Source organism: Ochotona curzoniae, unplaced genomic scaffold (genome assembly GCF_017591425.1).
Source record: "Ochotona curzoniae isolate NIBS_2020 unplaced genomic scaffold, NIBS_Ocur_1.0 contig_1302, whole genome shotgun sequence".
In the NCBI taxonomy this organism is placed as follows: Eukaryota; Metazoa; Chordata; class Mammalia; order Lagomorpha; family Ochotonidae; genus Ochotona; species Ochotona curzoniae.
Window position 1 is genome coordinate 10,743,817 of NW_024465035.1, and position 27,307 is coordinate 10,771,123.

At 39.3% G+C, this 27,307-nt stretch overlaps 1 long non-coding RNA gene across 1 annotated transcript; it reads right to left on the reverse strand.

The window, feature by feature from the left end:
• Nucleotides 1-5,562: 5,562 nt before the first annotated feature.
• On the reverse strand, nucleotides 5,563-18,709 carry LOC121146052. The gene is made up of 3 exons (XR_005882145.1): nucleotides 18,697-18,709; nucleotides 14,502-14,504; nucleotides 5,563-5,682 (listed from the first exon to the last, which is right to left on the reverse strand). It is a non-coding gene; the product is annotated as an uncharacterized LOC121146052 (long non-coding RNA).
• Between the last annotated feature and the right edge of the window lie 8,598 nt (nucleotides 18,710-27,307).

Below are 27,307 nucleotides of genomic sequence, written 5' to 3' on the forward strand. Positions count from 1 at the left end.
CCAGGAGTGTTACAGGTAGACACTTCCTTCTGAAAGAATGCATGAAGTAGTGGGCATTCCTGATACTTTGACTAGTGAGTCTATTACCTTTGAGCACAAATAAGAGACTTATCACAATCATGTCTTCCAATGTTTTATACCTATTGACATGACAAACATCAATTCTTAGTAACATCAACTAAAATCCCAAACTCATACACCTCCAATCCGAAGCCTCTTATCTATACAGAGGCTTTATGAAACTTAGTCTGCAAGTGGGAGATGTATCCTAAGGCTGCAGTGCTCACTATGTTCCCTGCTTGGAGTGCAGGGGAGAAGGCGAAGCCATCTCTGAGGGTGCTGGAGCTCTCTTCAGGTTGAGAGCTCTTGAGAAAGCTATTCCTTCAGGAGCTAGTACAGAGCAACTTGCCTGTCCAACTGGGTCCTTCTGATAAATATCTTTGGGGCTTAGTTTCTTGAGCACTTGTTGGTGGTCAGTTGGTCTTCAGTGTTCCTCATATTTCCTCATCAGAATACTAGTAGGGTGCACAATACAGGCATATATAGACTTCCTAAATACATCACAAATAAGTGCTAAGGCCTTACATAGCAGACAGGTCATGCCATAGCAGTAAATGTTGCTAATTTAGGGGGAGAAGTCACACCGATCATTATATCACCTTAATTTCTACCTGTTTGACCTGCAGTTTTCACACTTCAAGGGATAGGCTGCACACAATATCTACTTCTAAATCAAAGATGGACTCCCAGTGAAACTGTTGAATATATTTTGGGACTAGGATGCTAGATTCTGCCATTCTCTATACCTACAATCTTAGGATACACTTCAACAGCAGAATAAATGTACTTAAATTTTTTTGAAGGACTATATTGTAATATGGGAAATCCCAGGGTCTCTGGAAATGTCACAAAACTAAAACATGCGCAAAGTGTGTACTTGACAGTATGACAGCAGATAGCTTCAATGCCAGTCCAAGAAACCCCATTAGCACCTGAAGCTTCCCCCTTGTTCTTGAAGCATCTCATTGTTCCTAGAATAATCTAAGCTCACTTCCTTTAGCAGCAGTCTTAGACTGTCACAGGACCTTCCTGTACAGCTGATGTTACTAATCATTTACTGTATCGGGTATGAAGTGCTTACATGCAGAATGTCAGATACAGAAAGAATTATTGCTAAAGGGTATCAGAAGAATTTCCTATGGAAGCAAAGAGAAACAGCCCAGGAGTAAGCCAAGGAAACTCAGGAAAATGAAGTGATGCAAGTCTGACGAGGAACAGCAGGAAGGAAAGGAAGGTGGCAGGGAGAATCTGGAATGCTGTGAAGTTCAAGGCAAGTTCAGCTTGCGGGTGGGACACTTACATGGTACCAGTACACAGAGGTCTGACGTGACCCCTTGGTTATGATGGTGTATGAAGATGTCTGGCATACAGCTAGTGTTCTCAGTTGGTGTTGATTTCTGCACTTTCAAAATCACACTGATCTCTTAAGACCTCAGGGTTTTTTTTTCCTGAAGTGCAGTTTAATTTTTTTTCAAATTACTGAACCCTCTGCAACAAATGGTGCTAGAGGATGGGGGATCTGTGACTCACAGGTTTTCTTACCCTGGAGTTTAGATGATCCCTGTGGTGGTGGCTGAGCAAAATGAGTTCCTAGTACATACATGAGACCTGAAGATGTTAATTGTGTTTTTCTAGTATTGCCTGAAAACGCCTCCACTTGCATAGCTGCTCTGACCAGAGCTCATCTGTTATGTTTTTAATCCAATGACCTTGGTAGTTTCCGTCTACAGATTTGCCAAGTTTGGGCCAAATTGTCACTGGAGGAAGTAATTGTTTTTGCTGTTGCAATAAAAGGATGGTTTGAGGTTGATTTGGTTCTAAGAATTTTGTCCATGGCTTTACATGTTTCTACTTTACATGTTTCTACATGTAGTACATACTAAAACTTGAAGATAGCGAAGTCTCCTTGGATAACGTGAGAAAGATGAGGAAGTCTCCAAGTCTCCACATCAAGATAGCCTGTGTCTTTGAATGAATCACTAGGCAGTGGAATTAGGCAACATTGTATCACATCAATTGACTTGCAGGAATTTGATAGTACGGCCTTAAAATAACCCATATATCCCTACAACTGGTAACTAAATGGAATCCTTGGAAGAGCAGTATTAGTCAAGCACCAGTCCCACGTGGGATCTCCTGGCCACTTCTCTGTACTCAGTGGGTCAAAGGTTCCTTTGCTTGCCCCAGAAGTCACAGGCTGGGGCTTCTCCATCAAAGCCATGCAAAAACAGCGTCAAGAGAGAAGGTGTGTGTTCATGGTCTTTTTTTTTTTTTGGAGGGGGTGATCTCAGGATGACTTCTGTCACTGCCACTCTATTCTGGCTGAAACTAAACTTGGTGTTGATCCTACCACAGAGTGCCAAGGAAGGCACAGCTGAAATGTGCACACAGAAGGGAAGCTAACTGGGTATTGTACATTGCTAGCCGATTCCCGCTACAGGGCCAACATAAGTTCTTTAACAGCTCTGGTTTTACGTGCAAAGCTATTGCTTCCAGCAGAATAAATTTCTGTACGGCAAGCTGTGATAAATGTTACGACTGGATTTTATTTTACAGCACCTCTGCTCCATTCCCTCCAAATTGCCTTATTGTGTTTCATTATAGGCACTAATGATGAATTAAGTTGAACTGCTTAATAATTAAAAATATCTCTAGAATAAAACCATCTTCTCTCTTGGAGGAAATCTATTCAGCGTTGTTCACAGCTGTAACACTTGCTATAACAGAATTAGAATTCTTAATGAGAAGACTACACAATGAAATTGAAAGGACCATTCAGTTTGTAAAACAAAAACATGTATTTAAAGTTTTTAATCAAGAGCACACAAATGGATGTTTTAAACTTTGAATAAGTTAGATGCTAAAACCCACAATGCTATGATTGCATATTTGGAAAAGATACAAGCCTAGGCTATGTGATTTCAGACCAAATATAACTATTGTGTAGCATAAGTTGTACCTAATTCTCATTTATTCTGGAAAAGTTTAATTTTGGTTCTTGTGTGCATAGCATTGGAGGGCCCTACAAATGAACTGAGTTCTGGGGCAAAGGATTTGTCTGGGGGATGAGTGTTTGTGGAAAGTCTGAGTCGTCCTGGGGTTGTCAGCACATCCAGTTGAATATCCCCTGAAATGGTAAGGACTCCACTGATGCACGAAAGAATGACCATCGAGACTGGCAGATATAATATGTATAATTAGCTCCTAAGATGGTAAAATCGCAATGTTCGGGTGACATTTCTAAATCTAAAGCACTTGAACATGCATCCAGTAAGCTTCAATAAATGAACTTCAATAAGTGAAGTTCACTGGGTGCATGTTCATGAAATACTGACGTAGTATTTCTGCGATTCACTCTGATGAAACATCTTAATGGATCCAGGAACTGTTGGAGATGGACCAATGAGGGGTGATGAAGCAGAAAGGCAGCGTGCGTCTATACTAGCGTATGAGAGCTCCAGTGTTGGTTTCAAGATGATTGGTTTGTAATTACTAAATGAGCTAGGAACTTGATCATGCCTGTTTTTCTTGAAAGGTTCATGCTGTTTGCAACAACATATAGAAATAATACAAACTATACTTGAGGGGGGAATACCTGGTGCAACATAAAATGGTAAGTTGTATTCATTATTTGAAGCCTTCAGAACAATTCAGGTGTAAGGTGAGTTTCAGCATACCAGAGGTAGCCCTTAGTAGTAACTACTAACCAAGAGGTCTCTTATAAGAAGGTACTGTCTGAATGTAGAAAAGCTGACTTGTATTGGCTAAACCTAGCACAGAATGGTAAACTCCCATCACTTGGAGAACACTTAATACTTAGCAGAATCAGAATCTTTGAACATGGTAAAATGAGGTTACACCTGGCATGTTTTATAAAGTGAATGTTGTGTGATTGCTTTCAACAACCTTCCTAAAGGTAGGATAGTTAGAACTTGATTCTGAAGATTTTAATTTCTCTCTAAAGCATGTTTCATAATTCTCAATTACATAGGTGACATGGAAATATAGCAAGTATAATCACCTCATAGGTATGTCATCTTCAAAAAACAGCCTTGGCTCTTGGAAGTGACAGTGCATCTATCAAGTACTGTTTTTACTAAAACTGTTCTCGTGCTGAAATTTATATGTATTTACAATTAACTGTAGGGCTGAACATGATTAAGTTCTACATTCATCTCTACATGCTAGATCATCAATACAGCGATTCAGTAAAAATCTGAAGTCCAGGACAGACTGAAACACTTCCAGTTAGTGTTTGCACATAATTTTTCCTAGAACATCATTGGAATTAATACTGTAAGGAAGCATCTACAAAATCAACTGCATCGGACATAAACAATGGGTAAAGGATCAATTTTGTTTTCTGAAAGATTTTATTAAATTTGATTTTATTAATTGCATTGCATTATGTGACAGTTTTATAGGTACTGGGATTCCCCCCTTCCCTCCCCAAACCCTCTCTATGGTGGATTCCTCCACCTTGCTGCATTGCCACAGTTCAAATTCAGTTGAGATTCTTTCATTGCAAGCATTTACCAAACAGAGTCCAGTATCTTATTGTCCAGAGAAGTTCAACGGCTTCTTGGGGAGACCATCTCTGGTCTGCAGGTAAAGCTTGCAGAGTATCATCCCAATCAATTAAAAGCCCCAACATGACATCAGCAACAATTTATAACGTCATGGAATTAGTTGACATAGTATTGAGTAACCAATATGTTAAAAAAAATGCAAGTTCTTAACCATATTCTGTGACTACTTCATTGACATTTTGATTTTAGTTTATATACAACCAGGTTCTATACACCTTAAAATGGCTATAGGGTACTTTTCAGCTGTCTCGTGTCTATTTTCATTGTAGTATTTTTTTATAGCATTGAAGCATAATTTTGCTGAACCTGGCTTTTTTCCGGGAAGTCTAGACTGGCTTACAACTAACAAGACATATCAACAGTTTAGGTGCAGAACAGTTTTAAGGAGGCATGTGCAGAGAAATCTTCAATGCCCTAGTTAGGAGTAACTAATCTTTGTGTCCCACTTAGTAAGATATAAGTGAATCCACACTGACCGTTTCCTGTCTGATTGTAGGCTTTCCTTGTTGTTCTCTATTCTAGATTTTTTGTTTGGTTATTTGTTTGGGGTTTCCGGAACGATCCTGATGGTCATTGTCAGAGGGTGTGGACCCGAAGTTGGAAATAAGTGAGGACCAGAGAGGGCTCCCCTCCCTAGTCCCGAAGGAAGTTTACTGTTCATCTGTTTCTGTGGACTGCTCAGGGCTCTTGGCTGTTGCTCTGATGTTCTTGGATCCTGTGAGGGAGGATTTGGACTTCTTTCATCCCATGTGGTAGTCATCCACTCCTGCTTGATTCATCAGAGTTCTTGGCCTCCGAGGGCACTCCAATTCCCTGTGTTTTCTTTGTTGGGATATAGTCCTTGATGCCCATACTGATATTCCTTGGTGAGGATCCGGGATTCTGCAGGGTTAGGATACAAGCCCCCTCCTGTCCTCCTGTTCCACTCTAGGGTCCCCCGCCCTGGTCTTTGCACATGACCTCCTGTTAAGAGGTTGTCAGGATCGTTCTTGATTCCCCCTGCATGTCTTTGTAGTTTAGCTATTGTCTAATGCTGATCCAAGTCTGAGTTACCAGTTATAAGGGATCAATTTTCATCGTTGATCATGAGGCAAGCATTTGCAGCAATTAGGGTGTGACTTGGGACTCTAACATCCTGTAGCAGTCAGTTTCTGAATCTTGATTCTGCTTCCAGTTCCAGCTTCCTGACGTTGCCTCTCAGGATGTACACTGTGTGATTCAGTCGGTTGGGTTTCTGCCACGCTTGAGACTGTTGGCTACTGGCTTCCAATTGATCTGGATGCCAGCTGGTTGTAAACGCTTGGATTGAGCTAGCAGTTGGAAACTCCTTTTGCTTTTTAAGTCTTTAATTTCTCACTGTCCTTCTTCCTCCCTGTCTTTGAAATATAAAAGAACTAGGAAACAAAATGGTAAACTTGGCTTTAAAGCAGAATGTATCTGAGTTTGTCATCAATGTACTATTAAGCTGGCCCGCAATATTACAAGTAAATATTAAACTGCACCTTAAAATGGTACAGGATTGTGAAAAAATGGGTATCCTCAGGTTTTAATGATCAGGTCAGTGACTAAATTTATCCTTAAGCCTACAGGTAACTAAAGACAGTTGGGTGTGCTCATTCTGGAATACTATGGTGCTACCCACTCTATTGATTCATAAAGTCTTAGAGTATTTACTGAGAAATGAAGCTCTGCTGTGTGAGGCCAGCTTGTCCGTCTTCATGCAGTACAACAGGTACAGGCACAGATGTGGAAAGTGGGACAGCCCCTGGGGGAAGGCATGGCCCAGGTGGCATGGTAACATTATGGTACCAACTGTTCCACTATTAGTAGAAACAGGAGATAGTGTCTTCACACATTCTGTCCCACTCCACTCTTGTGTGACTATAGATAGGCTACAGCTCAGGCACATGTGATGAGGAGTGCTTTATGATTCTTATATTCCTTATTTGCATAATCCATAGTAGCCAAGTTTGATATTTGGACTATTTGCAGGTTCCAGGGGCTTTCCTGGGACATATTGGTGATGACTATGTCCCAGGTCTTTAGCATACTGCCACGCAAACTGTAGACTTTTTGAGACATTAAATTATTAGAGGCAGAACAGTTGTCAGATGGCCTTGCTCTGCTTGGAGAAGGAGGCAAGTTATTGCCTGAATTTGGCACATGCGGTACTTTCTCTTCGGTGTGAAGTGACTAGAAAGTGAGTATGTGGGTGCCAAGATGGCATCAGCCTGTTAATCAGATGCATGGTCTGTTCTGTTACAGCCTACGTTTATTGGGCTGCTTCCTGAAGTGGTGTGATGCTTGGCTTTTCATGGTGGATGCAGCTACCAGGTGGAGCATTGCACATGCCCGTGTATACTTGATGTCAGAAAGCTGAACTGAGAAGTAGATGACCACAGTTTTAGCTAAGTCCTTGGAATGTAACGGTGAAGCACTTAAAGGAGCATAGAGGCACTCTTGAGGTTGAGCTGTTACTTGGGGTTCTTGCATCCCACAACAGGCTGTCAAGGTTCAAGTTACACCTCTGCGATCTAACTTTGATTACACTTTGGAGCACAACAGGTGAAGGCTTCAGGAGCTAGGGTCCCTGCCTCCCACATGGGAGATCTTGGAGTTGCTGATGAGGAGCTTTATCCTGGTCCAACCCCAGCAGTTGTGTTGAGGGAATGAAGATGTATATGAAAGAGTGATGGGATACATGTTTTCTTCCATCTAACGTTGTCATTGTTCATTTCCTATTCTCTGCTGATTTTGGCTTATGGCTTTTCACTTAAGGGGTTGTAGTAGACTCACACATGTGAAGATGAAATGCAGTCTGCATCTCTACTTCCAAATCAAAAGTGCACTCCCAACAAAACTTGACTGTATCTTTACAATAGGATGCTGAACTCTATGCCATTGTCCATGCCTAAACTGTCAGGATACACTTCAGTAGCACCTTTAATTTTAACGATGATGCTATGCAAAGACCTGCCTTAAGCAGTTCCTTATGCCTATGCTTTTATTTATTTAATGCCTTGTGGTGCACAGCTTTATCATTAAAGTCTGAAGTGTTCCCTACAAAATGTGTGGGTTTCAGCACTCCTTGTGGTATTTTGACTAGATACTAACAGATAAAGCTTGGGAAAATGCAAAAGCAATTAAGGACAAATGTCAGTTAGGCTAACCAAGTGCTGCCTTGAAGCAGTCCTGCTGGCACTTCCTGTAATTTGGCAACTAGCAAGGTTTGCATATAAATATGCTGAGGCGTGTTTAAAAAGTAATGAATACCCAACCTGTATCCCTGGTGAAGACCAGTTTCCAAAAGTAATCCGTTAATACTGCTGCTAGAGCAAATGCCATCTTTCCATTGTACATTAAGAGAATGTCATAGCTCAGAACAATTAAATGAAATCTTCAAACGGATTCCTTCAGTAGACTCGAATAATGGCAGTTTGGCTCATACACATTGACACACTGAATTCTCTCAAACATTGCAGCTTCAGCTCTCAATTGTATAATGTTGATCAGTTTAAAACATTGTAGTGAAATCACTCATCTTTCCCAGCCCTCCTCCCCTAACCCTCCCTCTTCCTGATCAGAACACATACTAGCAGTTGCACTGGATGGGAAATCTGTTTCATAGCTACAAATTGTGTGTTCTGTCTATGTTAACTTCTGTTTCTGGTTATGTCACAACCATTTCTATGTCTTCATCACAGACTCACAGACCATTTCTGTCTATGGTTAAGAACTTGTCATTGTTAGTGTTGCATAAATATATAAATCCCCTTCAAACTGGATGGTGTTAAGCATCAGGATTAGGAAGGTGGTCCAAAGGACTCTATAGAAACAATTGCAGTGATAAATCGTTTAACATAATTAGGTCTTAGGCATTACATCACATCCACATCATGCTGGTCTAACTGCCAATGTGACAGTCATTGCTTAAGTCAATATTTACATAGTACAGACAACATGGAAACGCAAGTATATCAAACAGATCAAGGATGGGTGTGTCTGTTCCACAGGTAGCCCTTACTTTCAGATCCAGCTAATTGCTGCTTTGCTGGCTGATAGTTGTTGGTTTTGAAATGAATTCGTAAACCTGAGACTAGCATTCCAATTGGTGTAACCTGAAAGAGCATTCTGATTCTTTTATTATACAGTTACAAGCTAAGATTGGTTTTCTCCTTCCTTCCCAAATCCCTCCCTGCCACTGACTTCCTGCACCCCCCCCATTACAGTAGTATAGCCCTTCAGTCATTCGTCCATCACTCTGCTTCAAAGTGTAGTTTGACATTGTACATATGGACACTAGCAGAGTGTCTAGCATCCTATGTCAAGGTAAATTTAAGTTTCATTGGGAGTCAATTTTTAATTTGGAAACAGATGCATACTGCATTATATATTCACATCTGGATATTATAGTAACTATTACAGTTACTATACATTCCCTTAAATGCTGTAAAAATAAGAGGATAAATAGGAAATTAACATGATACATAACATACTAAATGGCCCATGTGTCATAGAAAATTAAGCCTTCTAGAAGAAAACAATGATACTGTGTGACCTGAGTCAGTGAATCAACTGGAAGAAAAATCTTGGGAGACATTTCAAAACCCATGAGATGTATAAAAAACAGTATTGAAAGGGCTATTGATCTTGTATTTTTCTTGAAGGTTGCCTTTTATGAGAACATGCATTTGTCCCCTACGGATTGACTTCACGGAGCATAATGGTCTAGAGTTGGGACGGTTGGGTTGCAATTTAAACAATGTCATTTTTAATGGTTGAGTAGTATTCCATTGAGTAGATGTACTGTATTTTCTTAATCTACGCTTCTTTGGACAGGCATCAGTTATTTCCATGTCTTTGCTATTGTAGATTTTGCTGTTGTAAATTCAGAATTATAGATCCTTTTCTCATATGCAGATTTCATTTCCTTTTGATGTATTTCTAAAATTGGGATAGCTGGGTCATGGCAGATCAAATTTCAGTTTTCTTACAGCACTCCATACGACTGCCATACTCGTGGTAATAGCCTACACACACAGCAGCGGTGAAGGATAACTCCTGCTAGTTTGGATATGGGAATAAAGTTATCAGTGGAGTTGTTAATTAAGCCAAATCTCACGAAGTTAAGTGGAACATCAGTGTGGTTTTCATTTGTATCTCTGATAGCTAGGGAACCTGAGCATTTTTTCATGTCTCTCAGCCATTTGAAATTGTTTTGAGAAAAATTCACTTCTCTCACCCTTTCACAGCATTTTTTTTGCAGTTCATTTTCTGAAGCTCTGTATATCCTGGATATTAGTCCTCTATCAGTCGTATAATGTGCAAAGATTTTGTCCAGTGTTGGTTGCTGCTTCACTGTTTCCTTTACTGGACAGAGCTTTTTAGTTATGTTCTCATTGGTTTATTTTGAGTTTGCCTGCCTGTATTTTTGGTGGCTTTCCAAGAAGTCTTTCCCAAGTTCTAAATCTTCTAGAGTACTACTTGGTTTTCTTCAAGTACTTTGTTTCCTAAATATGCACCCAGAAAGTTATTTGTACGTGATGTAATTCTGAGAAATGATACATTGCATAATGTTGCTGGGATTGACAAACTTCTGGCATTACAGATCGGGTGATTACATATGCATTAATGTCTTGCCTGTCCCACATGTCTACTTCAGTCACAACTATCAGCCTGAAAAGTATGGCCCTGTCCTGTGCATCTCTGACAAGCTGGTGTTGCTGAGTTTAGGTCTGAATGCTGTGATCGTATGAAGAAAGTTTTTCACCAGGGTAATAGTTTCACGTAAGTGAAGTGTGAACATCATTACTGTGTTTGTTTCACAAAATACTTCTGTGCCGAAGGTGAAAAATGGTTTAACTTTGGCTCAAACCTTGGTTCTGCCAGTGCTGCTTGTCTCAGCTTAGAGATAGCAGTTGCATGAGCTAATGCTTGCTAAATGCCTTCTGAGTATATCTGGTGCTTAGAATTTTGTGTTAGAAGAGGTAATAGTGGTACTGTAGGGTTTGGGCCTCTGTACTCTCCATGTTGATGGAATAACCAAAGCTAAGATGCTTCTAGTATTTGAGCCCTGTCAAAGCAATGCTTAACTACATTCCTTACAAATACCTGAGACAATATTTACAAGGAGGTATTGATTGAGCTCTACCTAAAATGTGAGGAAACTGAACTTAACAGATGTGAACTCCCTTATCCAAAATTTTATACAGTCAGCAGGGACATATAAACACGACTTAAAGAATTCACTCCTTTAATCAGTTATGGTGCCTTACAACAAAGTACAAAAATCATGTCAGCTCAGGTGCATCAAAGGACATGAGGGCTGTGACAGGCAGTTCATATTTGAGTAAAACATATATGCAGTCTTAGGAAAAGACACCTCAGGTAGTCAAGCCTTGAACTTCATGTTGAAGTTGTCTAAGGATAATCAGATCCTGACACATCTAAGTTGCTAACTTAAAGTTAGCAAGGAAAATGTGTATTTAGATACTTTATTTGTATTCTGATGTCTAGAAGGAAAGCTTGAAGCAGGTTACAACAAAAGATAATAGAAGTGTTAAGACCAAGGGTAAAAGGTCAAGAGACTGGGTATTTGAGCTGTTCATATTTAGTACATGATTTTCCCAGCTGGGAATTCTACAGAAAACTGAGATGAGAAGGTGCTTCATAAATATATAGGTTAATTCTAGTAATATACTTGAACTGCTTAGATAGCAAACCTCTCTGTATTTCAATATAATGGCCCAGCTTAATTTGTCATTTTCCCCTTCTTTGAAAGCATTGCTGAGACTTTAAGATACTCATTGTGAATTAATTTGGGATTTGGTATAATAACATTAATCATGCTAAAAGAACTCATTTGACAGTAATGCAGTATAATTAGTGATGTACTAAATCCATTGAGATCTACCAATAATTATAGAATCGTTATTTTAAAACCTTATATAGACTCCCTTTTTCTTGCTCCTTTTGTCATGTCTGTTTTGAATCTGCAGCATGCAGAGGCAGAGTCACAGCTGACAATTTGCCTTGAGTTGCTGGACAGGAATTGATCCCTGTAATCTCCAGCACTAACTTTACAGGCCTTTTCCTTAGGGCAAGTTAAAATATTCGTTAAATCAACATGTTTAATCCAAATGACACCTGGACAAACCATGTAGAATTACTCAAAATGTATGAGAAAAGGAAGCTAAGCAAATCTGGAGTTCAGTAGCTTATGAAACTTGGACTAAATCTACAGCTACACTCTACCAGTCTAAGTTTGTCATGAATGCTTAATCCTTCTTAAAAGGACTAACAAGGAGTTTTGAGTAGGAGTAATGGACAAGATGGTTATACGATCATAGATATTTTAGGTACTTGGAAAGAATGAGATCTTAGAAATTAATGGGCCATACAGTTTCATCTTCCATAATAACTCTGGGCCATTTAGTTGCACAAGTTATTCAAATACATGAAGTGGTCACCCAGTGATGAAGAAGCTGTCTATCCTTCACAAATCTCAGCTGTAAACTCTCCACTTGGGTAGGAGTTCATGATCTCCTTAGTTATGTTCCTTTTATTCAGTATCACCTATGCTCCATCTTTGAGAGAAACCAGTCGCACCTTGTGGATGTATCAAAGAACTGCTAAATTCTTAGAACAGGATAGTGGAATGAGACTGTGTAATGGAGGTGGGCTGTACAAGTGCTATCCAATACAACATGCGAAAATGGATGTGTGCTGTATCTTTAACTGCTGCCCACATGGGTGCTTAGTTCTGGAAACAGTAGCATGTAACTTGGAAACTGTTTCTTGATGCAGTTACATTCTGTAGACTGTTGTGGCTAGTATGTTAGACAACAGTGCTGTGTAGATCAGTATATAAAACCATGTAACTGTTCCACATTGATACACTATTGCATATGAACATTAGATGAATGTCCTACTTTCAGAAAGTATAGCATGACATTTCATAGGGCAGGAGCTGCAGGGCTGTGGTTAGAGGTGCAGCTCTTTGAGGAACTTGTGTACTCACGCCAATTGTGTGAACTTTGCAGAGTCCCTACCCTTTCCCTGGAAGGCTGTGGAGAAGTTAGAGGAATGAGTGCATATTTTGAGATTTGTAGATCAGTCACTATTTGACCACCTCAGGTGATCGAACCTTACTCCAGGGTTATAGTGCAACTATACCTTGTTCTCAAACACCTTTTTTTGACAGATAAATACAAAATCAGATGCCAAACTTCTTAGTTGCCTTTTCCTACTCTTACACGCGTTAACAGATGAAACAAAACTACATCCCCACAACTTCATCGTCTGGTACACTAAAGACTCTTCAATACCCAAAAATGCCGTATTTGTTAACTACTAAGTGTTAGCAGCCATAAACTGTTTAGAAACAATTAGTATGTCCGCATATGTTCAATACTCTCCTTCATGAAAAATTTTCAAGCTGGTACATAGTTTAGAAACCCCTCCAATGTGACATGCTGCAGGTTGTTGGAGAGATCTCTGCCTGACGCTTGCTTGTTTGAAACCTTAGGAGCTCCTAAGGTCGAGGATCGATCAGTCTCTCTTGACTTTGTCATCTGTGGCCCTGTCTCACGCAGGCTTTGATTACCAGCTGCAATTTACTTTGGTTTTACAGTAACATATCCTTGAAGTTTGTGCCCACTTGGATCCTTTGAAATTAGCAATGTGTATGTTCCTAGACAAAGTGGACAGTAGGTGACCTGAGAACACTTCGTTGCCAAGTATAATCATTCTGGATAGTTGCAAATGCTAGACATCGATGGGATGTGGTGTTGAGCATGTTTAAGGGCTTTGATTTACAGGATCCTCATTCTGAGTCTCTGAGCAAAAATAAGGCATAGCAATAGCACAACTGTAACAATCTAGTGAGTAAGGTTGAGATGGATAATAGTGGAGAGCATTAGAAACAGAAGGTACTTGTGGAATATACACTGCCTGTAGTATGAATCAGTGTTTCAGAGGGACTAATTCAGTTCTGTGATTCTTTGAGTGCCGATCTAGTCTAAGAAGGGCTCAACTAAGGAAAGAACACTCAGAGTTGGTTCCAAATTGAAGAACCATTGTGGGTGGATTTCAATAACATAGCATTGAAAGTTAAGTCAGTTAAGACTGGATTACAACTGAGGCAGTATTCGCAATTTTAAGTTCATGCATAATCTCTAAGTTATTTCTTGATAGTGGTTTTTCAGCTCTTTAAGCAAAGTAATAGCTCCGTGTAAACTTAACCATTTCCAGATAAGAGCCCTGTAAGGTCTGCATATCCTATTGATATTTGGAGCTGATTTTCCTACTCCCCACCAAATGCTTGAGTGTGTCTTCCGTAGAGGATTTCTATTTGGATGATCCTGTTTCTTGGATTACATGTGAAATATATATATACTTATAAATGAAGATGAACAAATTATTTTTCAGGATGCTAACATTTCACAAATCATCAGTTGCCGAACGTTATGGTTATATACAGCAGTCATACTAGAAAACCTTGAAATTGGAAATTACAGTGACTGAAAGAATTAATATTAGGGATGTGATGCTTTATCTTGTATACAGTGAAAAGGCCATTTTTAATAGTGGTATAAGTAAGTTAATTAGCAAATATCTGTATCTGGAAAAACATTAACTGTTCTGAGAGCAATAGTGAGAATAGGTTTCTAAGGTAATCTAACATGAACCCCAGGGTCTTATGCTTAATATTTCAATAAATGATCTCAAAGTAAGAATGCATTGTAAAATCTCTACATCTGTACATTACCCTAGCTATTCTTGAGAATAGATGATAGGAAGATATTGCCATTCTCAGAGTAAGCAGAAAAGTGACTGGTCTTCACTAAATACTTGCTGAAGGAAATATTTCGAGCTGTAGTTCATGAGTTTGGAACAATCACAAAATAGCTAAGAGTGAGTTGGTATCTGCCTTAAGTTGTTTAAGGAGAACAAATATCCATTGAATCCATATATTTACAGAAAAATACCATGCTAGTTCTGAAAACGTTAATCAAACCAGACCCACAATAGCTCAATTCACTCCCCTCTACTCCTACCCTATTTCTAAGTTCTTCCTAGCCCTTTGAGAAAGGGACTGGGGCTTCCAGATTGTGCCTGACTTCAGCTATCTGACAGTGGCATAGAATTTCTGTGCTACCAGGGCAATGCTGCTCTTAGGTCCCTAGCAAGTCAGATTGTAAGTGATTGTAAAGAATCCAAAGGGTATGTGTTTTACTGTGCCTGTTCTGTGATGTTATCTCTGCCCCATTTCTGATGGTTGAAGATTTGGGAAAGAGAATTGTAGTTTAATTACCTAAAGTCTAGATGTATTTAGAAGGCACTATTGACTAAAATCTGAAATGTACTTTGAGAAATTTTAATTAGGATTAACAAGCAGGTTTTTTCACATGATGAAATACAGCAGTGAAAGGAGAATCAGTGCACTAAAACAATGACAAGAGGAAGTACAGAATAAAATTAACACAACAGCTGTCTGAATTGCAGCAAAATACAGAGCCATCCTTTGAGGGCTGTGTTGCAGGAGTCTTACACTTTCATGATTCCAAATGAAAAAGCAGCTAAGAGGGGGAGGCATCCAGGGGCATAAACCTCACCACCATTAGTGTTGTATCTTAGTGCAATTTAAATTAAAAATATGCTGTACCTAGCATCATAAAGCTGAACATTCCAGACTCAAGTAACTGATTCGTCATTAAATAAGAACCAGTAGTGCCTTGAACACTACTTAGCTGTGAGCCCCATCATGCAGTTAGTATGTTGATTCCAATCTTACATAACTGATGTTGGGCACATGTCAAAAGTTCATGACTTCCAAGTAGACATCTTACACTGTCTCCTGTGTACCAGACATGTTGCATGTTTACCATATTTATTCCACCCTTAGAAAGCAATCATGTAATAGCTACGTGTCAGTGAAGAGGAGGAAACTTATATATTGAAGCTGAAATAATTAAGGCAACAAACCTTGTAAGTCCAAGATCAGAGATTCAAATCCAGGTAGTCTAATTCCTCAGCAGATACTTTTTAAACTATTGTGCTATGCCTTCTGGATTTGAATTTTATCAGTTTTGCCATATGTTTAGTCATGTACCCAATCACCTTGGCTGCCTAAAATTGTCCTGTTCTCCAAACAAAGCAACGATTCTACTCATGCCAAGTCAGTAAAGACTGTTCTACTTAAGGCTGTTTGCCACCTTATTTTGACTATTTTCATGGTTAGGACAACAGATGAATAAAATATTCTAACACCAAGGAATTGTCTCATTTGTATAAATAATCCAGACCTTAGGAGGAAAGAACTGACAGATCTAACGGAGCAGGTCCCACAAATGTCTCTTAGGTCTACAGGATCAGCAGACGTCTTCCTCACAGTCTAGAAAGTTCCTGTTGGCTGCAGTGTGAATGGGTGCTGCTTGGACTTGAACATTGAGTTTGCCAGGCTGCACTGGGCAGCTGTGCTACCGGCCTATACTAGGGATGCAGTAAGGACATTTTTCAGTGAAAATGAGGCATTTAATTGCATTAGGTAAGCTGGAAAGTATCAGGTCGGCCTCTTACCTATTACCTTCAGGATGTTGTCCATGTATTTGCTTCTTGCACTTAAGTTGAAGAACTTTGATCTAGTTATGCTCAGCTTAATAGAAAGACATGGCTCCAAATGAGAATTAGACTATGTGAAACTGTGATTGCCATGAACAGAAATCATGCCCCCCACCTTTTTTAGTTTGGAGAGACAAAGTTATTCATCTTAAATACTGTGTGCGAGTGATGGGTCTCACAGTTGGGCTCTTGAACTTGACAGTGATAGCCTCTTGTGATCTAGAGGGGAAGCATAGAAGGGAAGAAGGCAGTAACTCATACCATTCAAAGATATCTAACCTAAAGCTAGTTGAGCTTTCTTCCTTCAGTTCTCCTGTGTTGAAATGTGAGGCATTTTCAGTCAAGATTCTTTCCTGTAATATTGCAACTAGGTGGAGGAATCCACCATGGGGGGACGGGTACAGGGAGGGGTGTGAGGAATCCCATAGCCTATGAAACTGCATCACATAATGCAATGTAATTAATATAAAAATCTTAACATAAAAATGACAGGCATGTGAAGGGGTCTTGCATTGACCAACATAACAATGTTCAAGTCCATAATAAATACAAGGTGTTTTAGTTGAGGTACTAACATCATTGATAGTACCTCAGAGTTCATTAAATTTGTGTTCTTAGCGTCTGTTAAAGTAAATTTGTTTAGTCTCCCAAAGCCATCTTTTTCATGACCATGTGCTTATGCTTTTCCTAAAGAAATATTTTTAAGAACTAAATGTATAGAATCAAAACATTGCATTGAATATGTTCTCTACAAGGGACCATGAATTAATAAACTGACTTGCGGCCAGGAAAATACTGCTCAACATTAAAACAATGCTCCTCATGAGATCATATTATAATTAACTGAAACTTTGAGAAGAGTTCAACTGACTAAATTGATCTTAGTGCTAATTTCTCTCACGTGTTCCTCTACCCTGCTCAGATTGTAGAAGCAATGACTATGGAAGAAAAAAATAATTGTCTACTAATGAACTGCTGGTTCCCTTATGTAATGATAGCTTATTTAAGTGGGAAGGAATCTTCTCCAAAATGTAAGATTGAGGTTTATTCTGGGAAGAAGCAGGATTGAGCAAGAATATGTTGAGGTTGTTTCCATGTGTGCTTTCAGTTTCCAAAAGAAATAGTGGGAAATGAGCAAATTCTAGTAAACGCTGATTGAAGCAATGCATCTTAAAAACTGGGTTTTGATTGGAGGAAAAACACTAATAGCAATATGTCACTGTTCTTTTGTTGCTGATCTTCATGAAAATGTATCAAATGTAAACTTTATAGCCTTACTTAGATATAGCTTTAATGTGGTTTCTGTACACAAATAAGGCCTGTTTTCATAAGTCAATTAAAAGTGTGTTTAGGCATGTTAGTTTAATTAAGCTCTCCAGAGACTGATGCCTTGCAGTTGTGAGTTTGACCAGAGAATAAAAACCAGGATTTTAGCCAGCCAGGAGAGGCTGTGTTTGGTTAGACATGAACACTCTATAATCAATGTGTCGATGGTAGATCTTCAGGAACAGGAATCTATAGACAATCCAAAGACCAGCAAATACACCTTTCAACAAATAGCAATTATAGCCATTAACTTCTTGAAAGGTGGATAAGGAAAGTGACTTTCATTCACTGGTTGATTTCCCCTGTGGCCTCAGTGGCCATGGGTAGGCCAGGCCCAAACCTGACATCAGGACGCTCGCATGGGTTTTTCCTCATGGGTGACAAGACCCGAGTACTTAGGTAATCTTAGGCTGCTTTTCCCAGACCATTAGTTGGAGCCATAGCAGAAGTGAAGCATCTGGAACTCAAATAGGCACCCAAGCAGGTTGCTGCATTTACAGGCAGTGATTTCTGCCTACTATGCCACAATGCAAGGACTGTGTTTCTTATATTGGAGAAATAAGGCAAAAGCATTGGAATGTTTTCAGTATTCAGTAATCTTAGCATTACAAGATACATTGTGGTATCGAAGATGGTATCAAACATTAGATAGAAACTGTTCATTATAAACTATACATGGCTAAAACTGGATTTATATACAACTACATATTCCAATAAGGTAATCACATAACTTTTAGTTAAGGTATGAAAACATTCTTGAAATAAAACCAGGATAGTCTTACTATATAAAGAATATACTTGATGCAAAATCCATTCATTAAACATTTGGTGCATCTTAGTGAAACTCCCTTGAAGCAGAGTGGAAAAGGACTTTCGCCATTGTTGAAAGAATGTTTGAGTTTTGTGTATTCATCTGGCTTGTGAAATGAAGCTACATGCTGGGTTTTGGTCACCAGAGAAGGGAAAAAGCAGTATTGTTTCAAGGTGGCTTCTCCAAAGACGAAAAATCCAGTGTTAAGGTCCCTTGTTAGCCAGTTGGTTTCCATTCCAGGTGAGAGGTGCAAAAGTTCCTAGCTTATTGTGGCCTGGCTCGAAAGACTTTTGAATTTATTTTGTCTTTACTTGCTCATTAGCTGAACTTTCTTGAAGCATACTAGGAATTTTACTTGCATGATTTTGACCACCAGGCTGCCATGAACACCAAGAGGGTGAGGCAACAGTGTCTCTAGCAACAAGAACCACTGGAGAAGGTCTAACCAAGTGTATTCATTTATTGTCATGCATTACAGACTAAGAAATGGGATGGCAGCAGGGAGACATTCCTCTCACCTAATGCTACTGGAATTGGCTAGAAGGCACATCTCACTAAACCCTCCAGTCATGTCTTAGGTGTCATGTTCAACCCTCATGGCTGGCAGGTAGGATGTGGGTCATGTATACCAGGTAGCCCGGCCTGAACCTGACTTCTCATAATTGCTTGTCAAGGAAGTCCCACAAGAGCTCATTCAAGCACAGAGGAGAGATTAGGATGCAATACACCACCCTTGCCTATATGGCCAGTGAATAGGTCAGGTTGAGATCTTGGTTAGCCAAAACTATAGCCAGCGGTTCCCTCAGTGTGCCATGTGCCTCTGGCCTCCCACATAGGCCAAGCAGAAAACCAGGGGTGATTCCTCACACCCTTAGAAGTTGGTTGGTCAATAAATGAAGTCCCATCTCTAATCCCTGATAGAAACGTGTGTCCTGTGGTAGACACGAGTTAGCTAATTTCACAATGCTTACATCACAATTACGTTTAGCATTCATGGATCTTGATTGCTTTAGTAAAGAGTATGTATTGCTATGATACTACTTTTACTGTCAAACATGTGGCCATATTCCTGTATCTCCATCCCCAAATATGCTTTTTTGTTTACTAAAGCATTTACTGCACTAGAAAGTAAGCTTTCATAAAATATAAAATGAATTTAGCGTCTGAATGACAACCAAGATTTATCAAGCAGCAGAAAGCAAATTGGCACACTTAATGGTATCTTGGAGAACCGAATTATAGTAGGGATATGACAAGTAGCTTGGTAATTCCAAAAGCACCCTACAGACCTGAAGTGTTCACAAAGCTGTATCATGTGGTATTGTCATACTGGGTAAGGTATCTTTTGGACCATAGCTACATTAGCGTATATTTTCCAGAGAAAAATGATTGCTTATTGTTTTTTTTTCTGTAAATATCAATAATGGGCTTCAGCCAGCTGAGTGAATCAACAAGACACTTTGGTCTGTTGCAGATTTTAAGATTCCTGTATTACAATAGGACAAAGGGGCAATGTGTCGTCTTAGGTCTACAGACAATTCCCACTGGGTTCCAGGAGTTAAATGCCTTATTGCTGCTAAGCTGTAGGTCTGTAACCTCAAACACACAGACAAGTCTCTTAGTAAAAAGTGCCAAGTCGCAGCAACCTGCACAAAGCTGATAGGCTATTCTGTTCACTCTGTGTAGCTTGGTGTCTTCTGTGTCACTTCAACCCTTGCTCATACTGTAGTCAGTTCTGATTTCACAGCAGACGGGAGTTTAATTTCAGAAATCTGTTCATGTTTTGAAACATTGACATCCGCGATTCCATAGGCAGATACTGGAAAATGAGATTGGTGCTGATTTCTCACAATGCCTAGGATGTAGAATGTGTTGCCATATGTTTGCGGCAACTTGTGATGGGAATGTGTTTTCAAAGAGGCCTGGCAGGATGAGGGAATCTTGTTACCATTCAAAAATTGGTTGGGTTGTTTATTTTCACTTTCCTACATGATTACTCTAATATGATGTAATCAGGACAGAATGGCAATGACACGCAGGTTACTAGCTAGCACTTGCAGGCATGTTGCAGCTCCATGTAATGGGTCATGGTTTCTACTCTGAATCTTCTCTGAAACACTACTAAACAAAAGATACACGTTAGAGGATTTATTAGCATGTAAATGGCAAAATTGGAGGGAATATGAAGGTCTGAAAACTTGAGTGTTAGGAAACAGTGGAGCTAGCTGGGGTCCAATATATACATTAATATCTGCGACTCCCAACGTTGTATTCTGGACAGCCCTTAGAATTTGCTTGAATGGTAGGCATTTGCACCCTGTTCATGGTTTCCACTCCAATGGAACATAACAGGACTACGCAAGCTTTACAAATAGTCTTAAGATTTCAAACCCTGTCAGTGCAGAATTATTTCTAAGGCTCTATTGGTTTTATAGATGAATGCATTGAGTTCACTGAAACTTAACTGTTAGGGTTTTGGTTCACTTAAACAAATAAAAACAGACCAATCCTCTTAAATCTGTTCTATGCTCTGAAGATGCTTGAGTTGATCTTCATAGTTACAGTCACGGAAAAGATTGATTCAGAAAGGCGTTTTGTGTATTAGCCTAACCCAGTGTCTTAAGTGAGGCAGCTAACAATCAGCCCAAATGACTAATTTGATTTTCTACTTCTCTTCCTTTCCTTAATCAGAATTCTGATAGAGGGATTAATTAGCAATAAAGCAACATGAGAGAAAAGAAGAAAATGAGGGCATAGATAATCCACAAACTATATATAATCATCTCTGCATAATCAAAAGTTAACTGTCATTAACATGACATTTGCTTTTAAAGCCAAGCAGAAAATTATGATTTTTGGCACTAACGTAATCTTTAATTATAGCACAGTACCATTCTTTCCCTGTGTTAGTTCAGATAGCTATAAATTATATTAGTCTAGGGCTTTTGTGTCATTTCCTTTCCTTTTCCATGATTTATGTAGACAGAATACTGACCTATAATTAAGTGTACTTGAGAGTGGTCTCCAGTTAATTAAATGCCGCAGAATTTGTAGGGTGGACTCTGCCAAAATTCCACAGGAAAAGGCCATTCCTCGGTTAAATACCTAGGAGGAGCCTTGGATAAGTCTTCAGTGCTGCTTGCATATGACTGCTAAAGCTGCTAGAGGAATAAAAAACGAATCGCTCTTGACTATTGTCTGTAAAAGAATGCAAAATTAGTCTTGTATAATTTAAGGCTATCACTTCAAAAAGCAATTGTCTCATTTGAGGCATGCCCTGGTTTTGAACAACTGGTAAAGCAGATTTATCATCATATGGAGACTAAAATTAAAGTCATTTCTTTCTTCCTCTTTTTTTGCTCTTATCTTTTCCTGTAACTAACCTCCATTCTCTGCCAGGAATAACTACTGGGATAACTGGATTTAAATAAGTCCATTGTATATAATGCTTATGAACTCAGTTTTATGTTCAGAACAGTAAGCTGGGCGGGGGTTCAGACAAACCATCCTACCCCAGGAATTCACCCACATGCCCAAACTTGATTCTGAGTTAAGCTCAGTTTGCCTAACTCTATCCTGCCTGTTTCTCAGTACTCTGAAAAAATGCTTTCCCAATCAAAGGTGCTTACCTATAGTATTTGAATGCATTTCCTAGAAACCTTTTGAAGAAATACTCATGCCTGCATTTAAAAAAAAAAATCTCACTAAAATTCCCCATTTGTCCAGACATAATTAAATACCCTCCAGAGATGTCAAAAGACAAGTTCAGCTTAATGTTCTGAAATCTCAAGCAAATACTAGTATTTGAACTAGGTAAAGACTGGGGAAAAGATACTGTGTAGGATATGAAGTGGGAAGAGTCCTCATGTCTATTGGAAACTTATTGTCTGAAGGCTGCATGAAAATTTTAACTCAATCCCCAAAGAACTGTATCCCAGCTCTGATAAAAGGCAATCTCATGCAAGGTACAAGATCAGTAGACATAGGTAACCATGCACTTGCGTATATTCTCACAAATCAACTGTATACAAGACTAGTATACTGGGAAGATACATGACAGTAGGCCTGTCTGTTCCTGCATAGGACTCCCACTAAAGCTTACAAATAATGCTTGACAGGTTACTGGACCTTCTACCATTGCTGATACCTACAATGTCACAATATATTTAAGTAGAATGATGGATTTGGGACTATTGCTAAAGGACTATACCACTATAGTTATCTGGGGTAAATAATGCAGGGGGATGAGTAGGGAGGGAAAACAAGGAGATGCAAGGGGAAATCCCTATACCTACAAAACATTGTCATGGGAAATATAAACTTGATGTTCCAGTTAGATTATAACACTAATCAGTGGATAGGGGGACTTGGACCACAGATGTTATATTTCACATGCATCATCTTGATAAAAATGAAAATGTGTTGAAGAGAATGAAATCCCAAACCCAGATTTCTGCAATGATGTAAACATCAGAGGTTGAAAATAGTCTTCACTTGCAAAATAGATACTAACTAGATAACATGACAAGGTTGTCCAGGATTTGTAATTATTATGTTGATTCAGTGTGGTGCTGCTAGATAGCATGATGATGGAGATGATCAAAGGGACAGAAGTGAATAAGGGTTTCATGGTAGTCTTTACAAAGTGTTACTGAAAAGTCAGATTTACAGAGGGTGGAGGAAGATCTTTCATCTGCTGGTTCACTCCCCAGGTGGCCTCAGTGGATGGAGCTGAGCCAAACCAAAGCCAGCAGCTAGTTTGCAGTCTCACATGGGTGTAGGGTCCCAAGACTTGAGCCATCCTTGACTGCGTTCCCAGGTCCCGAAGAGAACTGGATGAGAAGTGTAGCAGCCAGGCTAAATGGTGCTCATATGGGATCCTGGAGCATGCAAGGCAAGAACTTTAGCTAATATGCTACCATGCTGGGCCTGTAAGGTAGCCTTCTATGTGGTGCACCATGAAATGCTCTCACTTAAAATGACACCTGGGATTGCTGTTTGGATGCTCCCTTTTAAGGCACTGTCGGCTTCATTATGCCACAGTTGAATCTTGCAATTTGAGTGACAGAGTGCTTGAGAAAGCTCCCATCTGTTATCTCAATCCGCAAATGCCTGGAATAGAGACCCAGCAGGAAGGGAGCTATGGTGTAAAAGCAGGAGCCAGAAAACTAATTCACATTTCCCAAGCGATTGGCAAGAACCCACCAAAATTAAACTATCACCTAGTGCCTCCCAGGGTCTATGCTGGCAGGAAGCTGGAACTAGGAGCACAGGTGTGTGGAATGAGCCCAGTCTTTGGAATGTAGGAAGCTGGTATCCTACTTGGCTTCTAAATCATGATGCCGAATGCTAGCATCCACAGCCAGTTCCTTCATTTCTAGAAGTTACTGTATGTAATGCAAATAGTCATTTACACATGTAGTCGCCTCTTGCTATCATAAACTTAAAATTCGTTTATTTTTTCGTAAGATACATATACCACTATAGTTGATACTTACAACATTATCAGGTGTACAAATCATTGACACTAGGCATGTTTGTTACACTACTGGCACCAATTTTTCTGTAATTTTGCCTATTCTGGGTAACTTAAAAAATTCAAGGTGTAATATTGGTCATTGTACCCAGGTTTAATTGCAGCTCACATAATTATTTTCTTTCTGAAACTAAACAGCATTCTATTGCGTATGCATATCCTATCCATTCATCTATTGATGGACATTTGATTCTGAATTTTGAGGTATAACTTCCTATTAATACATATTTTGAGTGTAGATGTAGAAATACAATCATGTTTTTGTGTTAATACTATATTCAAATATTTGAAAAACTTAATACTACTAAATGTTAAAGGTGACAAATGCAATCTTCTAATGGCCCTTTGAAATCCAGGTGGTATATCACAGAACTCAGACTGTCATCTATTTATCGTGGAAATTGGTCACCGGATCAGAAAAACAGGCAAATTCGTCCTAGATACTTGCCAAAAATATCAGATTGAACCAGATTGTACCCTCATCTTTTAACCCCATACTGCAAATTTTTTAGATGAACTTCTATGGCAATAGTTAATTTTAATTTCTCTAAGACAGCCATCACAGCTAATTAGTATGTTCCTTGAAGTAACAATTATACTCCTTTGGCTTCCTATTCTAATACCTGAAATTCAGTTTGTTAGCACACCAAAGCAAATTTCACCTAAATGCATCCATGTAACCATACATGAGTGGTTGTTTTGACCATATATACGAAATACAGTAAGAAACAAATTCACAAGAGTCTACTTACGTAGGTAACAATTTATGCCATGATTTTCCTTAAAAGGGAATACCACTTTATGATTCACATCGAAACAATATCCTCATGTATTTAAGCAGACCTTAACGTTATTATGCAAATGAGTTGCAGGGATGACTGTAAAGTTAAAGCAAGCTCCGGAGCCTTTATTGTTAGTTTCAGAGGAAAAGACGCTGTTGGCAGCAGTCCAGACATGCGGTCTTTAATTGGTCCTGCTCTGTCTGCAGTGAAAGGTGTGGCACACGTTTGATTTTCTCATAGTGTGAAAAGGAGTTTTGTTTGACAACTTGATACCAGATAGTCCTTTCTATTCAACCATGGAAATAATGGGAGCAGCTCAGTGGGTGGGATCTTCTGTATTGGCTCCAGAGACTCAGGACTAAATACAGCTCTGATGTTGGTGATGTGAAGAGCAGATTTGAGGAGGAATAGGGGTTATGTCGTGGATTTAGTGATCTAAATTGAATTTCCTTTTGTATGTCACGAAAAGGGGACTAGGTTTAGATACTATCTCTAATTTTGAATAATCACATAAGAGTGAATGACCGGGGTAAATAACGATGCACATTTCATCTCTAGCCAATTACTTTTCCATGCATCTGTGTAGCAGTACTTCACAAGACACTTAATGGAGGGCAGATTGAGTCCTGTCTGTTCATGTAATTGGGCATCAGACCTAACACATACTACAGGCAGGAGCTGATCTCTGCAAAGGTTGGGAAACTGGGCTTAAGAGTCACAAGACCCTGAATATGGAGTAGGGTATATTCCTCTTCCCAGCTTTGTCATCTTGGGCATCAGGTTAACCTCTTGGAGCATTACATTTTTCTCACCTGCTGTGCTTAGTGGGGGAAATACTGGGATTGAGAAATGAGAACTGGGACCATGAGAACAGAAGAATCTTCAGGCAGTAACTGGGCTGTACTTGCCCAAGGGACATTCAAAAGGAGGGCCAATAGAGATTAAATGTCAGGTTGTTAAGCCCCGCTCCGCAGGCGAAAGTAGACCTGCCTTGCAGTTACTATGTTACTACTAACTTGGAAAGGAAAGTATTTCAGTATTAGGGTGATGCCTTTATATAAGGAATAGTGAGTTAATGGAAAGTCTCACCTATGCATTACTAGGCTACAGAAGTAAAGGTCACAGAAAGTGGTACAAGATGGGGAAAGTTAGCCAAACTAAAAATCTTTGTAGGAGGTAAGTGGAGTCCTCCTGCATATTTTCGAAGACCGCTAACTTGGAGTGATTATTTAGTTTGATAAGCAACCATAACGAAAGACTGTCTTGCAAGTTTAATAGTCATCCCTCTATACTTGTGTTCGCCTGTTGTGGGGCATTCCTCTCCTAGTGTAGAGCACCCCCTCCTAGAAAAACCCCATGATGTTCCAATAATGAGAATGGTGTAGTGTGTCCATGCTGTATGCATGTGTCCTGTATGTTTTAAGTAGTACGCTAAATTGTTAATGCTTTAAGTAATTGTCAGAACAGTAATGAGAAATCTATAGAAGTTGATTACCAATATAGTATAAAAGCAATTTTTATTTGAAAGACAAACTCATGGAGCAATTTTAACAATGCATTTCCCCAAATGTCCATGACAAATGAGGTTGCATCAGGAGGAAGTAAGGAGCTACATTTGTCTCCCTTATGGGGAGCAAGGACCCAAGTACTTCAGGCATTGTCTGCTACCTCCCAGAGCATAATTTAGCAGGACTCTGGCTGTGCAGTAGCGGTAGGACTGACAGCCAGGCAATAGGGATGTGTAGGTATCCCAAGGGGCTCCTTAATCGGCTTAACAACTCCCTAAGTTTTTACTTCCGGTATTTCAATCTGCAGTTGGATTAAACTATGGGTATAGTGTTCATGAAGATGAAGGGCTGACCATATAACATGGTGGAAATTCACTGTGCTACCCATCTATGGGCAATGAAGAGGTAATAAGAAACCAGCACATGAGAGCTTGAAATCCATATTCAGTTACTTTAAAGCTATGGAAATCTATATTGACATGAAATAGTCTGATCAATCTTACGTGGTAATGAAGCCAAAAACTTCAGGATAAATTCTATGTTCAAATTAGTAACTCCATCTCCACTTTCCCATGAGAAAGTATGGATAAAGGAATGACTTCCTCCCTCACAACGGAGGAAAAAGCTTTGTGTGTTAGCACAGGAATGGTTATCCTGTTGTGTGGAGCTTCCTTTGCTTTGTTCTGGTCTCATTTCCTATCTGTTACTTAGGTTTAAAAGGTGTGTAATTCAAAATAACACAACTGTCTTGTGATCAAATTATGATCCAACTCAAGATTTCTGATTTTAGACATGGACTTATTTCAGATGATTCTACACACTGTCCATAAGTTGCATGCGAGAATGTAATGATGTATCATATGGGTAGCTGTGCTCAATGGAGCTATGACTAGTGATATACTCTTCAGAAAACAGTCTTAGAACTAGCAAATCTCAGTGGACCCTAGTTTATTCAAGTCATAGTTGAGATGATAACACAATGAAGAAATACTTGTGATGAAAACAGATTGGAGTAATTCTGCTATTGGGCAATAAAATATTCATGGTCACATAATAGCTTAGAGATGCAGAAT